The 18,953-nt window shown below is 46.6% G+C and overlaps 1 protein-coding gene and 1 pseudogene across 1 annotated transcript in view; both read left to right on the forward strand.

Moving 5' to 3' along the window:
- KANK4 (KN motif and ankyrin repeat domains 4) overlaps positions 1 to 18,953 on the forward strand; it is an 89,828-nt gene that overhangs the window by 6,901 nt on the left and 63,974 nt on the right. The window lies entirely within an intron of this gene.
- Positions 15,377 to 15,489, forward strand: LOC116564185 (annotated as a pseudogene).

Raw genomic sequence — 18,953 nt, forward strand, 5'->3', positions numbered from 1 at the left:
TGGTGATCCACCCGCCTCGGCCTCCCAAAGTGCTGGGATTACAGGCTTGAGCCACCGCGCCCGGCGATGTTTGAATTTTTAAGAGATTACTTTCATGGATCGTTTGTGTGATTTGAAATAAAAAATAATAACAAAAGGCCTCACCCACCTGCCCCTCCATAATAGGGTGTTTGGGAGTGAGAGGGAAAGAAAGGGAAAATGGCCTCACCATTTATTAGCCCTGTGAGCCTGAGAAAATTACTCAAGTTTACTAACTTCAGCTTCTTTGTCTGTATTAATAAAATGGTGTTGACAATGGTGACCTGGGGCTCTTGTGACACAGAAAACAGAGACTCCCTTGAGTTGTGGTTCTTGGAAGAGAGTGGGAAGCTATAAAATGCAGTACATTAGTATCCCCTTACCCATGGGGGATACGGTCCAGGACCCTCGACGGATGCCTAACACCATGGATAGTACTGAACCCAATATACACTATGTTTTTTCCCATGCGTGCATACCCATGATAAAGTTTAATTTATAAATTAGGCACAGTAAGAGATTAAAAACAACAACAACAAAAGAATGATAACAATAATACTGTAATAAAAGCTATGTGAATGTGGTCTTTCTCTCTCTCCCTATCTCAAAATATCTTAATATTTTTGGACCTTGATTAACCGTAGGTAACTGAAATCTCAGAAAGCAAAACCGCAGATAATAGGGGCTTGGGGGGACCACTGTATTGATGTCTAAGCACAGGTCTGGAAGGAGGCCAGGCATCCTTGAGGCAGATGATGCCGTGGAGAGGATTTTGAGTTCAAGGTCACTCCAACGGTACAGCTGGTCGCTGGCCTTCGCTGTAAGTGCCGTGGGTTAACGCAGCACCTGCATACCATCCCTTGCCCTACAAGTGCACGAAGCTCTCTTTTGTTGCTGACTTCAAGTTCCAGAGAGCGTTCTGTTGTCTGAGCTGGTTCTCTGGAAACTAGGGCTTTCTCTCCAGGCTGCATCTTGGCAGGTGCCAGGCAGCCCGGGCATGGGATGGCACTGAGGTAGGGGTCCCCCCGAGCCAGTTGGATGAGAGGGGTGGGCAGAAGAGAGTCCTATGTGAAGAATTTTTGAGGCAGGAAGGGTGTGGGTGGAGATTCTTCAAGAAGGAGATAAAGGTGAGCTGGAACTCAGAAATGTGCCCAGTACAAATACTTACTGAGCCATAAAGGATCTAACAGAGATTCTTAATACGGTGTCAAGAGCCCCAAGGGGTTCATGTGTAGAATTCAGAGAAGTCTGTGAACTTGGGTAGGGGGAAGAAAAAGAGCATCGTTATTTAGGATTTTCTTGTATGATGAATGCAGGCAGCAATCCACAGTGTATTTGTAGTCTCTATGACATTGTCACCAATAGAAATCATAGATATTTTCATATTACGTTTTAGCTGCTACAGATACCTTGAAATATTATTTATGTCCCTGATGGCTTTGAATTTATAGTAGTCACTAAACCCACTGCTAGAGCTTGTTATTTAATGCATTAATAAAGAAGAATACATTACTATATTACACTCTTTAAAAAATTTTAATAATTATATTTCAATATTATTGGTTTTCTTTGTAGTCAAGCTGTGCATTTTGTTATATGCATTTTTAAACATTCTGAGAGAGTCCGTAGGCTTCACCAGTCTGCCAAAGGAATGGAGGCACAGAAAAGGTTAAGACCCGCTGACAGGAAGTCAGTAAGCTTTATCCCGTTTCTTACCCTCCTTCACCATGACCTTTTATATATTCATCTATCTCTGTCTAATTAGTGGAAGACGTTCTTGAACAGTAGTACATTTTATTTAATTGTTGGCAAATTTGCAAAAACACAGAATTTGTGGTTTGGGTAGAAAACTTTGATGTATATCTAGAGATCAGTTTACAAATTGCAGGCACACATGGGTGACTCATTAGGTAATTCTATTGGCCAACAAACCTGCCAGCCCCTGAGCTGATTGCTTGGTTAATCCCATGCAAAGCAATCTATAGGGACAGCCACCCAGCACACAATGATGATCCTGAGAGGCTAAGGAGTTTGTATAGACTAATTGATGAATCCCTTGGTCCAGAGCAAACTAGAATCGGAGGAAGGAGTTGAAGCCGGGAAGCAGTAGCTTTGATGTGGGTTCTGAAATGGAGGGTATGCAGAGGAGGAGGGGGGAGGATGTGGAGGACTGGCCAGTGCTGATTGGAGGAAGCCAGGAAACAGGAGAGTCTGCTGGAGCAATGTTTATTAGAGTAGTCGTTGTGTTTTTCTGCTACCTTTTATCGAACTTGTGCCAGACATTTTGCCAAGCCCTTTGAATATAGCAGCTGTTTTATCTTTACCCACTACTCAATAAGGTCTGACTGTTATCATTCCCATTGTATTGGTGAGCAAAGTGAAGCTCTAAGAGGTTTAAACATTTGCTCTAGGGTACCCGAGACATTAAGTGGTGGAGCCAGGAGCTTAGCCCGGATCTGCCTGATTCTAGAAACTTGTTCTAAAAACCTACTACAGGCGGCCGGGCACGGTGGCTCACGCCTGTAATCTCCACACTTTGGGAGGCGGAGGTGGGCGGATCATGAGGTCATGAGATTGAGACCATTGTGGCTAACACGGTGAAACCCCGTCTCTACTAAAAATGCAAAAAACTGGCTGGGCGTGGTGGCATGCGCCTGCAATCACAGCTACTCGGGAGGCTGAGGCAGGAGAATCGCTTGAAGCCAGGAGGTGGAGGTTGCAGTGAGCCAAGATCACACCACTGCGCTCCAGCCTGGGCAATAGAGCGAGACTCCATCTGAAAAACAACAAAAAAATCCTGCTACAGGCAACCACGGGAAGTCTGTCTGGGAAAGCTCTGGCTGCCATACTGTTTCGGTAGGAAAGTGCCTCCTCTCGGTCCTCATCTTCCACAGTCCATCTCTCTGGCCTTTGCCTGTTCTCACGCCACTTCCCTTCCCCTCCCACCCTTAACCCGCTCACAGGCACACAGTCTACAGGAGAGACGTCGAACAGAAATGACAAGCAAAGGCTGTGGAGTCAGGCTGAATGGGTTCTAGTACCATCCCTGCTACCTGGCTCTGACCATGCTGAACCTCAGTTTTCATATCTGTGAAATGGAGATAATGATGCTTCCCTAAATTTACCTCTTCTCCCTCCAGTGCTTCAGTGCCATTTTGGTTAGTTCTTTCCATTTGAGTGGGAGGAACTCGACTTGGACTGGGGGAAATTGTCCCCATCTTCTCAGGTGACTCCGGCAGGAAGGCTCCCCTGATTTCTCTCCCGTGTGAGCAGCTGGCACTACTCATCATAGTATCTGGCTCTGGCCTTGTGAAGAGCTCATTCGTGTTGTGGCGCCTGGCTGTCCCTCTGGAGAGAAGCTCCACCTCCCCGTCCCAGTGCCTAGTGCCGCATCTGTCCTGGAGTCCTCAGTAGAACCTTGATGAAAGCAAAGGAATTGTTTCCTTTGGTCCCATTCTTACCCCTATTCTGGGCTCCATCACCGAGAGCTTGTCTCCAACCTTTCTTTGCCCCCTGCTGCTTTCTCCCTCTCTCTCCAGTCCTCCCTGCATCCCACCATGGCCGTTAATGCTGCTGCTCCAAGTACCAGATGCATAAGGCTCCGACGCAGTTTTGTTAGTTGAAGGTGGAAGAAACCTTCCCGCTTACCTAGATCACCCCCACCTTGTCTTTTAACTGAGGAGCGAACCAACGAGGGCAGATGGCAGGCCCTGGGTTGCCAGGGGATTGAGTGACTGAGCTCAACTAGGACCTTTTGCTCCAGTTTGCTGCCTCGCCCTGGCACTGGTGATGACAGTGTCTCTTCCACACTGTTAAGTGGCGGATATTTGGGGCCAGGGGACGGGGAGGAGCACATTCTTCTTTAGTGCTTGCTTGCCTCCCCCGTGTGCCTGCCTTGGGGCTGGCCTTCCCTGACCTAATCCTCTTCTCCTTCATGTTACCCCAGTGTCCCTTGGCTTCACAACCGCTGAATGGAGCCCTGTGTCAGCCAGGCCCGTGGGTGGCCGCCTTTGGGTGATGCCTGGTGGTGCCAAAAGGCTCCTGCCCTGAGAGCTCTGCCCACTTGCAGAGCAATTCCTGGCTTTCCAGCCATTGCTTTGGGCTACTTTGTCTTCTCCAGGCAGCTGTTGTTAAAATGCAGATGTGTTACTTGGAAGGAGAACCTGTTAACCCATGGCAGTGTGTGGCCTGTGGAAGAGTGGAAAGCCCTGGGCCTTGGCCAAGTCACATCAGCACCCTATTCCTCAGCTTCCTATCTGTAAAATGGGGACAAAAAAGATTGTATTATAGAGTTACCCAAGGATGCAATGCGATAATGCACATAAAGCCCTTGGCACATAATAACTAGTTAATAAAATTAGCTTTTTTCCCCCCTCCCTTTTCTAAGATTCCCCAGCTGAAGTCCTGGTTCTTATTAGCTTTTTTTTTCAACTTTTTTTTTTTGAGATGGAGTCTTCCTCTGTCACCAGGCTGGAGTGCAGTGGCAGGCGTGATCTTGGCTCACTGCAACCTCTGCCTCCCAGGTTCAAGCAATTCTTTTGCCTCAGCCTCCCAAGTAGCTGGGATTACAGGCACCCGCCACCACACCTGGCTAATTGTTAGTATTTTTAGTAGAGACTGGGTCTCACCACATTGGCGAGGCTGGTCTTGAACTCCTGACGTCAGGTGATCCACCCACCTCAGCCTCCCAAAGTGCTGGAATTACAGGCATGAGCCACCATGCCTGGCTGTTTTTTTTAACTTTTTAAAAAAATTTAAGTAATGTAGTCTTCTTTCCATTGAAGGTTTCTTTTTCCTTTCTAATTATAAAGTGGTTTTGACATTAACTTTCTTGCCTTTAAAATAGGTTAATAGATCCTACCTCACTGGTGTGTTGAGGATTTACTGAACTAAAGTGCCTGTGGATGCTGCCAGGCCTGCCCAGGACTCTCAGTGAGAGCCCGGAGCTGTGGTCTGAAAGCTGCTGTCCTCCCAGAATTCAGATGCTGATGTCCTAATCTCCAATGTGATGTTATTAGGACACGGAATCTTTGGGAGGTAGTTTAGGTCATGAAGGTGGAGCTCTCACAAACGAGATAGTGCCCTTGTAAGAGAGAGCTCTGTCAACCCTTCCACCATGTGAGAACACACCAGATGCCAGCAGTCTGCAACCTGGAAGAGGGACCCCACCAGGACCCGGCCATGCTGGCATGCTGAAGGCATCCTCCCAGCCTCTAGAACGGTGAGACATACACATGCTTCTTGTTTGTGATAGCAGCCCACACAGACTAAAACACCTGGCATTCTTAGAGTCATCCTGGAGGTGAGGATTGAAAGCCCCTTCTGGGTGAGTCCCTAAGGGAGGGGATAGAGGAAAAAGAGGCAGGAGAATCGGAAGTCAGAGGGACCCTGCTTCTCCACCCCAGCTGCTTAGATTCCAAGTCTGGGTGGGAAGGGACTTGGGAATCTGCCTTGCTCTGGGAAGGGCTGGGCCCTGTGAGCTCTTTCCCAGATCACTGCCTTCTAGGCAAGTTCTCTGAGGTGCTGTTCCCTGGGGAGGGGGCCCTCGGTGTTCCCTCCCTGGCTTGACTTTGGTGATGGTGGTAGGGGGAAACCAGAGTTTTCCTTAACCCTCTGATCTTGGGGTGAGTATTGGTGGGTGCTGGAAATTGTTCCTTTGAGAGGGCAGCTGGGCTTTTTAGAATGTCAGCCCAGTTGGCTGGGGGTGGTGGCTCACACCTATAATCCCAGCACTTTGGGAGGCCAAGGCGCGTGGATCATGAAGTCAAGAGATCGAGACCATCCTGGCCTACATGGTAAAACCCCATCTCTACTAAAAATACAAAAATAAGCCTCGAGTGATGGCAGGCACCTGTAATCCCAGCTACAAGGGAGGCTGAGTCAGGAGAATCACTTGAACCCAGGAGGTGGAGATTGAAGGGAGCAAAGATCGTGCCACTGCACTCCAGCCTGGTGACAAAGCGAGACTCTGTGTCAAAAATAAATAGAGAGAGAGAGAGAGAGAGAGAGAGAGAGAGAACATCAGCCTGGCTAGATCCTCTGTGATTCCTCCTGAGACCAGGATAGTTCTCTCCAGCCTGGACTAGGAGAGAGACCGAGAGCAGGAGCACCTGGCCCAGCCTCCTGGCCGGTGAGTGAGGAGGGGCGGGGGTCCAGCTGCTCAGGAGTTTTCTAGCAGGCAGCACAGCCTCACTTCAGGGCTCTCTAGAGGATCTTCCCGCCCCTGCCCTTGTCCTGACTGCAGAAGACACATTTTCTGGTCAGGCAGCCGCCCTGAGCAATGGGAGTGAAGTCAGGCCCCTCTCCATGCAGACGCCTGTGTGAGCCTCTTCAGCTCGCTTTCCAGTTAGCTTCTGGGGAAGGCGCGTCCCCACTGTCATCCATCATTACTGTAGTTAGCCTTCAAAAGCAGAGCCTGAATCATGCAGAAAACACTTTTCCCTAGGGCGCTAGAGACCAGGAGCAAAGGGCAGGCAGAGGTGAATACTGGTTCCCAGGGCCCAGAGGCCAAGCTGCAACCTGCCACCTGCCGGTCTGATAGCGAAGACAAAAAAGGGCATCCCACAGGCTAGGTACATGTGAGCCAAGATGCAGGGGTGTTAAGGCAAGGGTGAGGTGTGAGTGGCATTTGTGAGGGGCAGAGGAATTGAGATAAGCCTAGAGAGGTATGCTGAGACAGCCTTCAGGGCCTAGCTGGCCAGCACATGGGTGGCATTGGGCTTACATTTGGGTTTTGTTTGACCTGCATAGCATTTTTTTAAAAAGAAGAATTCAGTCAACATTTAAAAATCAGATTTTACATAAATCCACATGTCTAGCTTCTTTTGAAAAAAAAAAAAAAAAAAAAAAAAAAAAAAAAGGCAGGTCTGGCAACACCAGCCTTGAGTCACTCCTGCTATGGCCACACCTGGGTGGAAGGTGAGCAACAGGCCTTCAGGTGATGGCTGAGATCTCACCGCCAATTGGCTTTTCTGAAATCTCTGCCAGAAGCTTACTGTGGAGTTATTACAATGTTCTCAGAATGTTAATGCATCACAGGGGAGAAGAAAAGAAATTCTAAACTATTATAATCCCTTTATCAGATTAGGAAATGAATTTTAACTACTTCTCAGGAATTTTTTTTTTTTTTTTGAGTCGGAGTCTCTTTCTGTCATCCAGGCTGGAGTGTAGTGGTGTGATCTCAGCTCATTGCAACCTCCGGGTTCAAGCAATTCTCCTGCCTCAGCCTCCCAAGTAACTGGGACTGCAGGTATGCACCGTCATGTCCGGCTAATTTTTGTATTTTTAGTAGGACAGAGTTTCACCATGTTGGCCAGACTGGCCTCAAACTCCTGACCTCAGGCGATCCACCCGTCTCAGCCTCCCAAAGTGCTGGGATTACAGACGTGAGCCACCTCACTGACTCCCCGGGAAAATTTTGATTGTGGGTTGAGAAGCAGTTAGGCGGGCAAATGGGAGGCTTCCTGCCTGATGGCCTGGGAAGGAAGCTGGAGGAAGTAAAGGTGGGGCCAGGACATCTGGAAAGATGGAAATGACGAGTGGGCCCTTTTGCTCTCAGCTATGGTGTCTGGCCACTTTACTGGGGATGACACCAAAACACCCACCCTTGGCAAATATTTATTGCATTGTAAGATGTTTACCACCTTACTTTATTAACCTTTTAAGCTTAAAAAAAGAACAGGGTGAAATGTGTGTGTGTGTTTGTGCGTTTAATTGCTACAGAAACTAATAAAAAGAAAACTTTTAGTAATAATTTGGAAAAGGAGCAGGGAATATAAATTTATATTATATTATAATATAATTATTTCTCCAAATAATGTGTATGTTGGAGGGGTGGCCTTTACAATTTGAAAGGCTCAGTGAACACTATTAGGAATTTTTTTATTAAAAAATTATTATAAATATCATGCCAGTTAGCAGCAAACATTGAAAATATATAGAAGCAATGAGCTATGATCATGCCACTGCACCTCTGCCTGGGCAACAGGGATAGGGACTCTGTCTAAAAAAAAAAAAAAAAAAAAAGGCAGGGCGCTGTGGCTCACACCTTTAATCCCAGTACTTTGGGAGGCCGAGGTGGGCGGATCATCAGGTCAGGAGTTCTAGACCAGCCTGGCCACCATAGTGAAACCCAGTCTCTACTAAGAATACAAAAAATTAGCCAGGCGTGGTGGCAGGCACCTGTAATCCAAGCTACTCAGGAGGCTGAGGTGGGAGAGTCACTTGAACTCGGGAAGCAGAGGTTGCAGCAGCCCGGGGCGACAGTGCAAGACTCTGACTCAAATAATAATAATAATTAATAATAATAATAATAATATACAAGCATATAAAGGCAAAACTTTAAACTGTCAAGAATTGGTGGTTAGGGCATATGAACCAATTTGGAGGAAACTGATCTAGTTTGGCACTATATATATATGATATATACATATTCTTATATAGACCTAGATACATATGCAGATATATTTGGATAGAAAGTTTTTTAAATAAAAATGGGGCTTACCTATTGTCCTACTGTTTTTTTCCTACGTCGTCTTGAACATATCGCAAGTCATTACATTGTGTCTGAGTCTGAGTAAAGAAAATCTGTGGTCTGGGAGCAGTGACTCATGCCTGTAATCCCAGTGCTTTCAGAGACTGAGGCAGGAGGATCGCTTGAGACCAGCAGTTTGAAACCGGCCTGGGAAACATAGTGAGACCCCTGTCTCTACAAAACGTAAACATAAAAATTAGCCAGGCCTGATGGCACATGCCTGTAGTCCCAGCTACTCAGGAGGCTGAGGCAGGAGGATTACTTGAGACCAGGAGTCCAAGGCCACAGTGAGCCATGATGGCACCACTGCACTCCAGCCTGGGTGGCAGAACAAGGTCTTGTCTTAAAAAAAAAAGAGTGATTCTGCGATGGGAAACACTACTAGACAGAAAGAGCTAGTCCTGAATCTCCACTGGGCCTGTCCAAACCTCAGTTACCAATTCTGTTAAATGGAGATAATAATTCCTTCCTTCAAAGGCTCTGTTGAGGCCAAAATAAAATGTGAATGTAACTCAAAGCAGCTTTTTGGGTACTGCTTATCAGAGGCCGTCGCAGCGCGAAGAGCAAGCAACCCCGACTTAACATCTTCCGTTCTTTAGATTCCCCATTTTCCTTTCTTCACCATGTTGCAGGACGGTTGAGAGGGCCAGCGAATCTTGGATGAGTTAGAACTTTTGCAATGGAGCTTAAAATCCTCCTTTCAGTGCTATGGAATATTAAAATCTCAAGCAGGGCCTGGCACTGTGGCTCACACCTGTAATTTCGGCAATTTGGGAGGCCGAGGCGGGCAGATCACCTGAGGTCAGAAATTTGAGACCAGCCTGGCCAACCATGGCCAACATGGCGAAATCCTGTCTCTACTTAAAAATATGAAAATTAGCTGGGCGTGGTGGTGGGCACCTGTAGGCCCAGCTTCTCGGGAGGCTGCGGCAGGAGAATCGCTTGAACCTGGGAGGCGGAGGTTGCAGTGAGCCGAGATCACACCACCATACTCCAGCCTGGGTGATAGAGCAAGACTCAAAAAAAAAAAAAAAAATTCTCAAGCAGTTTATTAACAGCTGCATTCAGGTTTTGTTTAGGACATTTTCCCTGAAGTCAGGACCTGCATTCAGGTTTTGTTTAGGACATTTTCCCATTTATTCAGCTGTGGGAGAATTCCTGAAGCCAGGTATGTGGTGTTCTCCGATAGGAAGAGTTTGGCCTGTGCTGGCTCTTGGGGAGGGTGGGGGTGCCCTTCTGCTGCAGGAAAGTTCAGCCCCTCTTACCACAATGGAAGGGATTCACACCTTGTCTTTGCAAGTGACACTCCCTTCCCGCACTCTCCTTTTCCTTTTCACATCTCTTCTCCTGCTTCCCTCTCTAGACTACAATGTTCCCTTTCATTTGGGTATCACTTCTTCTTCAGCAAAGCCCTTGTACTCCCATTAGCTCATTGAACCCTCTGTCAAGTCTATAGACTTAGGACAGTATTAGTAGGTAGCAGATAAGCAGCTGAGGCCCAGAGAGGCTGTGATATGCCTTAAACTCACACAGCAGAAATTGGACAAATCTGAGTTAGGATCTGGATTTCCTGGCTTGAAAGCCATGCTGGTCATGCTGTATCATAGTGCCTCTTTTCTTTTCTTTGAGATGGAGTTTCATTCTTGTTGCCCAGGCTGGAGTGCAGTGGCGTGATCTTGGCTCACCACAACCTCCGCCTCCCAGGTTCAAGCCATTCTCCTGCCTCAACCTCCCAAGTAGCTGGGATTAGAGGCATGTGCCACCACGCCTGGCTAATTTTGTATTTTTAGTACAGATGGGGTTTCTCCATGTTGGTCAGGCTGGTCTTGAATTCCCAACCTCAGGTGATCTACATGCCTCGGTCTCCCAAAGTGATGGAATTAAAGACATGAGCCACCACACCCTGCCTGCCTCCTTTCTTAATTGTTGGCAGGAATCTCCTGTTGGTGAGGGGATGGGTATTTGGCCCTAGTGCTGCTGGTTGGGAAAGGCTTTTTGGAATGCATGAGGTTGTTGGGCTTAGTGTCCTGGAGAGACCGGTGGGAGCAAGTGAAGAGGACAGGGGTCAGGGAGGGAGGTTTGGGAGGTTACCTGAGGTCAGTGGAGGGGGCAGACAGGAGCTGGGGAAGTTAAGGCCCAGTGCAGAGCTAGAACACTGAAGGGGAGGATCCTGGATCGGAAGTGGGTCCAGGGTCATCCTTGTCATCACTGGAAGGCTTGTGGGCTTTTTTGACATTTGGTCTCATTTTGGATGTTTGGCCCTTTTCTTGCCCCAATGAGTGGCACATCATAAAAATCTGCTTCTGGTACCCCAGTGAGGACTTCTTTCTTAATTCAGGTCACAACTCCCCAGCACTCCATTCCCATGCCCAACAAATCAAAACTTATCCATTCTGTTGCCACTCAGATTAATTCCTTTGGTTAAATGGGCCTAAAACATTTATTTAGCCCAAATTTGGTACAATAGTTGTGTTATTGACCAGCTCTTGCCAGTAGAAAGAGAATTTAAAGGTCCAGGTGTAATGGCTCCTGCCTTTAATCCCAGAACTTTGGGAGGCCAAGGTGGGCAGATCACTTGAGGTCAGGAGTTCAAGACCACCCTGGTCAACATGATGAAACCCTGTCTCTACCAAAAAATACAAAAATTAGCCAGCCATGGGGGTATGTGCCTGTAGTCCCAGCTACTTAGGAGGCTGAGGTTGGAGAATTGCTTGAACCCAGGAGGCAGAGGCTGTGGTGAGCTGAGATCACACCACTACACTCCAGCCCGGGTGACAAAGTGAGAGCCTGTCTCAAAAAAAAGAAAAAAGAAAAAAAGTTTGAGATGCATTTTAAGTTTTCTAGGAGTACATTAAAGAAAATAAAAACAGGTAAAATTCATTTTAATATATTTTATTTAACCCAATATATCCAAAATGTTATCATTTCACCCTGTGATCAGTGGTGTAAAATGAGAGAGTTGAACAGCTCTTGTGCTCCTTGAGTCTGTTTCATGTGTTGCTTACCTGGAGCATACTCTGTTCCCCACACGTGCTAGATGCTGTTGGGCAATGCAGAGAGAGCTCAAAAGGCATTGCCCCAGCTGTCACGGAGTCAAAAGTCAGCGAGGAAGACAAAGCCAACACTCATGAAACTCCCAACCACATAAGACATTGTGTAATTATGCCTGCAATTTCAGATTATATACATTTGTAATGGTTCAATACAGGAAAAGAAAAGCTTCTATTCTCTTACGAGAAAAAAATAACTAAAGGAAGCATTTAGGGAGAGGCATTAAGTCTGGCCAGACTTCTTGCCAGACTTACTATTTACCTCCTGAAATCAGTTGTTCATTCTGTAAATATTTATTGAATGTCTACTAATAGGCCAGTATCTGGGGACATACACCCCTTGTTGCAGTCAGAGTTGTATCCAAAACCCAGCTTTCATCTTGTTCCTCCCTGCTTAAGAATCTTTGTTGGTTTCCTACTCTAGAAAAGCAAATGAGCTGACTTCTAGCCCCTGCCTTCCCCCATCCTCTTTCCTGAACTCTAGGCCAGGATTGCCAGTCATTCTTCAAACCCACCATACATGTTTTCATCTCTAGCTAGAGAGCTGCTTCTCCCATTTGCCTGCTGCACTTTTACTCATCCTTCAATGCCCAGCTAAAAGATGCCACATTTGTGATGCTTTTCTGATCCTCTGAGATGCTCCAGCCACACGTCTCTAACACCACGTAGGCCCTCGTTTCGGTCTCTGAATCCCATTTTGCACTGTGAGTTCCTTAAAGAAAAGAAGCCTGTCTTACTCATCGATGAGTCCACAGAACCCAGCCCAGTGCCTGAAGAAGAATTTCTGATAAACGGATGATTGCACACAATGTGTCGAGGCTGGTCTTTGAACAGAAAAGGGCCCCTTTTCTTCTTCCTCAAGTTGCTGGGCTGTTGAACTTCATGCCTCGTGGCCAGTGAAGGGGACTCGATGGTTGAGAAAGTACTGTGGTCTCTTTCTCTGGGCAGTAGTGGAGAGACTGGAGCCACTGGAGCCTCACCTCACTTTGGCCCTGGAGGGGGACTTTCAGCAGCAGCAGCAGCTGAACCCACACACGCCAGAGGACTGTGGTGAAGAAGGCATTTGTGTTGGGCTTGGCAGGCGGGAGGCCTTTGTGTTCCAGAGCACAAGTGGGTAAGTATGTCGGACAGGCTGCTGGCTGCACACACATGCCGAAGGGCTGGGCCCAAAACGCCTTCTGACCTGGGAAGAAAAGGAGACATTGTGTGCCCTGGCAGCGCTCCAAGGGAAATATTCCAGTTGTTCTTTGATTTTGAATGGCTCACTCTTTTAAAAAAGAAAAGTCCAGAGGTGAATATCTCTCTCCCACTCCAAGACATCCTGCCTACCAATTTCAAATCAGTTGCTACCCTCAAAATATGAATTAATCCGTTATTTAAATAATTCATTAATTCAACTGCTTATCTGTATGAGGCAGCACTATGGTCAGCGTGGTACTAAGCTCTGGGGAAACAGAAGTAAAGAAGGCACAGCCCTCATCACTTTAGGCTCATTCCTGATGGCTTGCTGGCTGTCTAAATCCTTTTGGAATCTGGTTCTCTCCTTCTCTTGGGCCTGATTTTTCTCTGTTCCTTGGCAATCCTTCCTTGAGACCTCTGTCTGCCACTGCCCATTCTCTGCCTCTGCATTCCCTGGTCCTGTAATGTGTCATGTTGTGGGGTCATCAGGTGCCAGCTCACCACCTTTCCTAGACTCAGGAGGGCATGGACAGAACCAGGCTTCGGTCTGGGCCATGAAGACTTAGGCAATTGTCCAGGTATGTGGCTCATGCCTGTAATCTCAACACTCTGGGGGGAAGATCACTTGAGCCAGGAGTTTGTGACCAGCCTGGGGAACATAATGAGAGCCTGTCTTTATAAACAATTTAAAAAATAAGCCGGGCGTGGTGGCATGCACCTGTGGTCCCAGCTACTCTGGAGGCTGAGGCAGGAGGATCACTTGAACTTAGGAGATCAAGGCTGGAGTGAGCTGTGATTTTAACCATTGCAATCCAGCACTCCGGCCTGGGCAGCAGAGCAAGACCCCGTCTTTAAAAAAAAAAAAAAAAAAGCTGGAGGGGAAGGAAAAAAAAACTTGGGCAGGAACACCTAAATTCAACCCTAGCTCTGCCCTTTACTATCTTTTTTTTTTTTTTTTTTTGAGACAGAGTCTTGTTTTGTTGCCAGGCGCCAGGCTGGAGTGCAATGGCACGATCTCAACTCACTGCAACATCTGCCTCCTGGGTTCAAGCAATTCTCCTGCCTCAGCCTCCCAAGTAGCTGGGACTACAGGTGCATGCCACCATGCCAAGCTAAGTTTTGTATTTTTTAGTAGAGACAGGGTTTCACCATGTTGGCCAGGATGGTCTCGATCTCTTGACCTCATGATCCACCTGCCTCAGCCTCCCAAAGTGCTGGGATTACAGGCGTGAGCCACGGCACCTGGCCGACTTTTACTATCTTTGTGACTATGACCAAGTTACTAAACTTCTCTGAGCTTAGGCTTCCTAATCTGTTAAACAGAAAAAATAATACATGGAGACATAGAGTCTTTGGAATCAGTAAGTAATAATACTGTAATACTTGGCACAGTGCCTAATTGCCACACAACTGCTTTCAATAAATAAAACAACTGACCATTACTGGGCACTTACTAGTGTCTTCCTTCCCTCAAAAATAACAGCAACCACAGCTTGTATTTGGGTGTTTTCTACTTGCCAAGCACTGTGTTAAGTATAGGTATATAGCCATCAGAACAGCCTTATAAAGTGGAGAGTGTTACTTTGTACCCTTGTTTTTGAGATAAAATTTTGCTCTTGTTACCCAGGCTGGAGTACAGTGGTGCAATCTTGGCTCACCGCAACCTCCGCCTCCCAGGTTCAAGTGATTCTCCTGCCTCAGCCCCCCAAGTAGCTGGGACTACAGACATGCGCCACCATGCCTGGCTAATTTTGTATTTTTAGTAGAGACGGGATTTCTCCATGTTGATCAGGCTGGTCTCGAACTCCTGACCTCAGGTGATCTGCCCACCTCTGCCTCCCAAAGTGCTGGGATTACAGGCGTGAGCCACCGCACTGGCCACTTTGTACCCTTTTATAGCTGAGGAAGCGGCCTTCAAGGGATAGAGTGACTTATGCAAGGTCACACAGTTTCAACTGCTGGTGCTAGGAATCATGATTAGGTCTGTTGAGCTCCTTCACATTCCTTCAGATACCCTGACCACACACCTTGCTACTTGGTGCTGGGACCAGCAGATCAGCATCTCTTGAGATGCTTGTTGGAAATGCCAGCTATCAGGCCCCACTCCAGACCTACTCAATCAGCATCTGCATGTTAACAAGATCTTCAGGTTTATAGGCATACTACGGTTTGAGAAACACTGAGCTACAGTTTACCAAATGTTTTATTTTATTTTTTTGTCACAGAGTTTCACTCTTGCTGCCCAGGCTGGAGTGCAATGGCACAATCTAGGCTCACTGCAACCTCCGCCCCCCAGGTTCAATCAATTCTCCTGCCTCAGCCTCTTGAGTAGCTGGGATTACAGGCATGTGCCACCATGCCCAGCTAATTTTTGTACTTTTAGTAGAGACGAGATTTATCCATGTTTGGTCAGGCTGGTCTCGAACTCCCGACCTCAGTTGATCCACCCACCTCTGCCTCCCAAAGTGCTGGGATTACAGGCATGAGCCACCGCGCCCGGCCTCACCAAATGTTTTAAAAAGTAGGCTAGAACAGTGCTTCTCAAACTATCATGTGCATAAAAATTACCTGGAGGGCTGCCTGGTTAGAACTTGGATTGCTATGATCATTTCAGCAGCAAATGTACCAGAATTGGAGTGATACAGAGATGATCAGCATGGCCTCTGCACAAGGAATGACACAAAAATTCATGAAGCATTTCATATTTTAAAAAAACAAAAACCCATATATTCCTACACCAGTGATTCTGATTTTGTATCTATTGTTTATTATTGCCAGGGAGGTTCATTGCGCTCCTGAGTTAACAAGGCAGGAGCTGTGGATGCCTGCATCAGCCATTCCAGCCTCCCCCTGCCTGCCTAGAGAACAACAGGGAAGCGAAATTAATTTGTAACCTAAAACCCTTGTATCTGCCCTGAAAATATGTCTTTCTAATGGAAAATTTGACAGAGTGTTCCATCTGCAAAGAGCATTTTATATGAAATGGATATCTGTGTAACTCAACTGCTGCTATCTGGTTAAATAGCAATTAAACACCTCAAGACTTCTTGGAACTTTCAAAGATTATTTGAAAAGTAATTGTGTTTTATTGATTAAATAATTTGCAGTGGATTAGAAAGTCACTGAATTTTTTAGCTATTCCTTCACAAATAAATTGGTCTTATTTAGAGACCTAGCACATTCCCCAACCATGTTTATATTTTAATAATCACCTGATGTTTAATAGCATGGCTGGTGGTAGAATTTCATGTTAATTTAATTCCTTTGCTAAATCCTTCTATCTGGTTCCTTCTCTTTCTATTTAGACTTCCAAAGCCTACTTGCTTCATAGATGGCTACAGAAATAGGACCCAAAAGGCAAAGAACACTGTCGTTAAGAGCTTGGTCTCTGGAGTCAGACAAACCTCAATTTAAATTCCAAACCTGCCACTTACTAGATTTGTGCACCAGGAACCTGTGATCTTTGAAAAGGATATAAGAGCACCTACCTAATATGGTCACTGTGAAATTAAATAAGTTAGCATTTGTACAATATAGGACAGTATCTAGCTAATAATAATAATTATTATAATAGTGTAAGTATTCACTAGTACTAGTATTTTTTTTTTTTTTTTTTTTTTTTTTGAGACAGAGCCTCACTCTGTCACCTAGGCTAGAGTGCAATGGTGCGATCTCAGCTCACCATAACCTCCACCTCCCGGGTTCAAACGATTTGGCTGCCTCAGCCTTGCAAGTAGCTGGGACTATAGGTGCACATCACCACGCCCAGCTAATTTTTGTATTTTTAGTAGAGATGAGGTTTCGCTATGTTGGCCAGGCTGGTCTGAAACTCCTGACCTCAGATGATCCACAGCCCCTCAGCCTCCCGGAGTGCTGGAATTACAGGCATGAGCCACCATGCCTGGCCTAGTACTAGTATTATTAAACCCCAGTTTTCTAATCTGTAAAATGAGTGTACAGGGAGTAAGACCATCAACATATGAGTATTAAAAACTTCCTTGCAACCGGATGTGGTGGCTCAGACCTGTAATCCTAACACTTTGGGAGGCCAAGGCCGGCAGATCACTTGAGCCCAGGACAACATGCCAAAACACCATTTCAAAAATTAGCCAGGTGTGGTGGTGCACACCTGTAGTCCTGGCTACTTGGGAGGCTGAGGCAGAAGGATCGCCTGAGCCTGAGAGATCAAGACTGCGGTGACCTGTGATCATGCCACTGCACTCCAGCCTGAGTATCAGAGCGAGACCCTGTCTCAAGACAAACAAACAAACAAACAAACAAACCAAAAAATATCTGTGCTTGTGCAGCCTTCTAAGTAATTTCCTCCAAAGGACACTTCTGGCAGAGCTTTCTTGGCTGTTCTCCCTCGATTATTATGCAGATTGAGGTCATTCAGAGATGAAAAAGCCATGGACAAATGGAGCCAATATTGGAATTCCCAATGAAGAGAGCAGAGAGAGGCTGGCAGAGGAGGAATGTGTAGATGCCAGAAGTGAAGGAGGTGAGGGAGTGAAGAACCAGGTGGGAGGATTTGCACGATGACGTCGGGGAGCAGCACATACGGCTGCTGGGGCAGTTGCTCTGCTGGAAATAGACCCTTAGAGCTGCAGAGTTGGGAAAGAAAAAATTTAAGACTTTTGCTTTGTGCTAGGAATGCACTTCCCGTTTGGTGTTTTCTCTAGAGACTGCAGTGAAGGTCTGGATTGCTTCCAACTAACTTTTTTCTGCTTAACTGCTGATTCTTTAAACACAGCCCTGAACTCGGGCTGGGCCATGAGGCAGCATCTTTATCTGGCTTACAGAGGAGTCATGATCAGGCTGTCCTGGGCACTGAGTGAGGATGGGGAAAGGACTTACCCAGGACAGTCAGTACCTAATTGATGTTGGCAACTGTTTTTATTATTACGCATTGTGCTTTCCTTGTAGCCAGAGGCTGCAAGCAAAAATCACCAGTAGAAGTATGAACCATTCTCTGGCACACTTTACCACAATAAAAACTCCATTATTCCACATTTAAACTGGGGCCACGTTATTTTTAAAGAAACCATCAATTTCATGTCCTCCAACATCACACTGAGGAGCCGTCTATGAAATTTGTAAAGGAAAGCACTGGGTTAGGAGTCTCAAAAGCAGACTCTAACCTTGGCCCTGCTGTATGGAGTGGGCAGGTCATTGAGCCTCAGTTTCCCCTGTATGGATGCAAATATTGTCCAAGACTCTGTTTTATATATCTCTCGTCCCAACGGTAGATAATCAGTGGACTGATTGAGCACTTGCCACCTACAGGGCCTTAGACTGATGCCACAAAGCGTACCCATGAGCATGAAAGAAGAACCTTGACTTGAAAGAGCCCATAATCTAGCTAAAAGGAAAGATGTGAGCAAGGCCAGGGGCGGTGGCTCACTCCTGTAATCCCAGCACTGTGGGAGGCTGAGGCGGGTGGATTGCCTGAGACCAGCCTGGGCAACATGGCCAAACCCCATCTCTACTAAAAATACAAAAAATTAGCTGGGGGTGGTGGCATGTGTTTGTAGTCCCAGTTACTTGGGAGGCTGAGGCAGGAGAATTGCTTGAATCCAGGAAGTGAAGGTTGCAGTAAGCCAAGATGGTGCCACTGCACTCCAGTCTGGACGACAGAGCGAGACTCCATCTCAAACAAAACAAAACAAAACAAAACAAAAAGAAAGAAAGAAAAGAAAAGATCTGCCTATGCTATGCTCCAAATGCTCAACCATTTTGTGACAAGTTTGAGCTGCTGCGTGGGGTGATTGATATAAACCTGGGGTGTAAATTTTGGCAACACCGTTTCTTAGTAACTTTGCCCACATTAAAGCAAAACAAAACCCAGGCCGCAACAGTATATAACCTTCCTTTGTATTACTGGGTGGTACACTGAGGGAATCCCATCTCTTTCAAGGGAAAGTTGAAGTTGAGAGACCTTCCCAGTGCCCCTCCCCTCTCCCCGAATCTCTCTGGTTCATCTCTGATGATGCCTGCCCTTCCTCTGGCTGGCGTGCTGCCGAGGCTGGGTGGTCACCATCTCTGCTGGACACACATCACACATGTCCGCTTCTTGTCAGACTGAACTTGCCAGAGGGCTAGGTGGGGCATTGAGAAATAATAACAGCCTGCCTGAAAAATCTGGAAACATCGCTTTCTCCACCCAGGTGTCT

The sequence above is a fragment of the Sapajus apella genome, unplaced genomic scaffold (genome assembly GCF_009761245.1).
Source record: "Sapajus apella isolate SASKATOON/1434 unplaced genomic scaffold, GSC_monkey_1.0 scaffold36, whole genome shotgun sequence".
Lineage (NCBI taxonomy): Eukaryota > Metazoa > Chordata > Mammalia > Primates > Cebidae > Sapajus > Sapajus apella.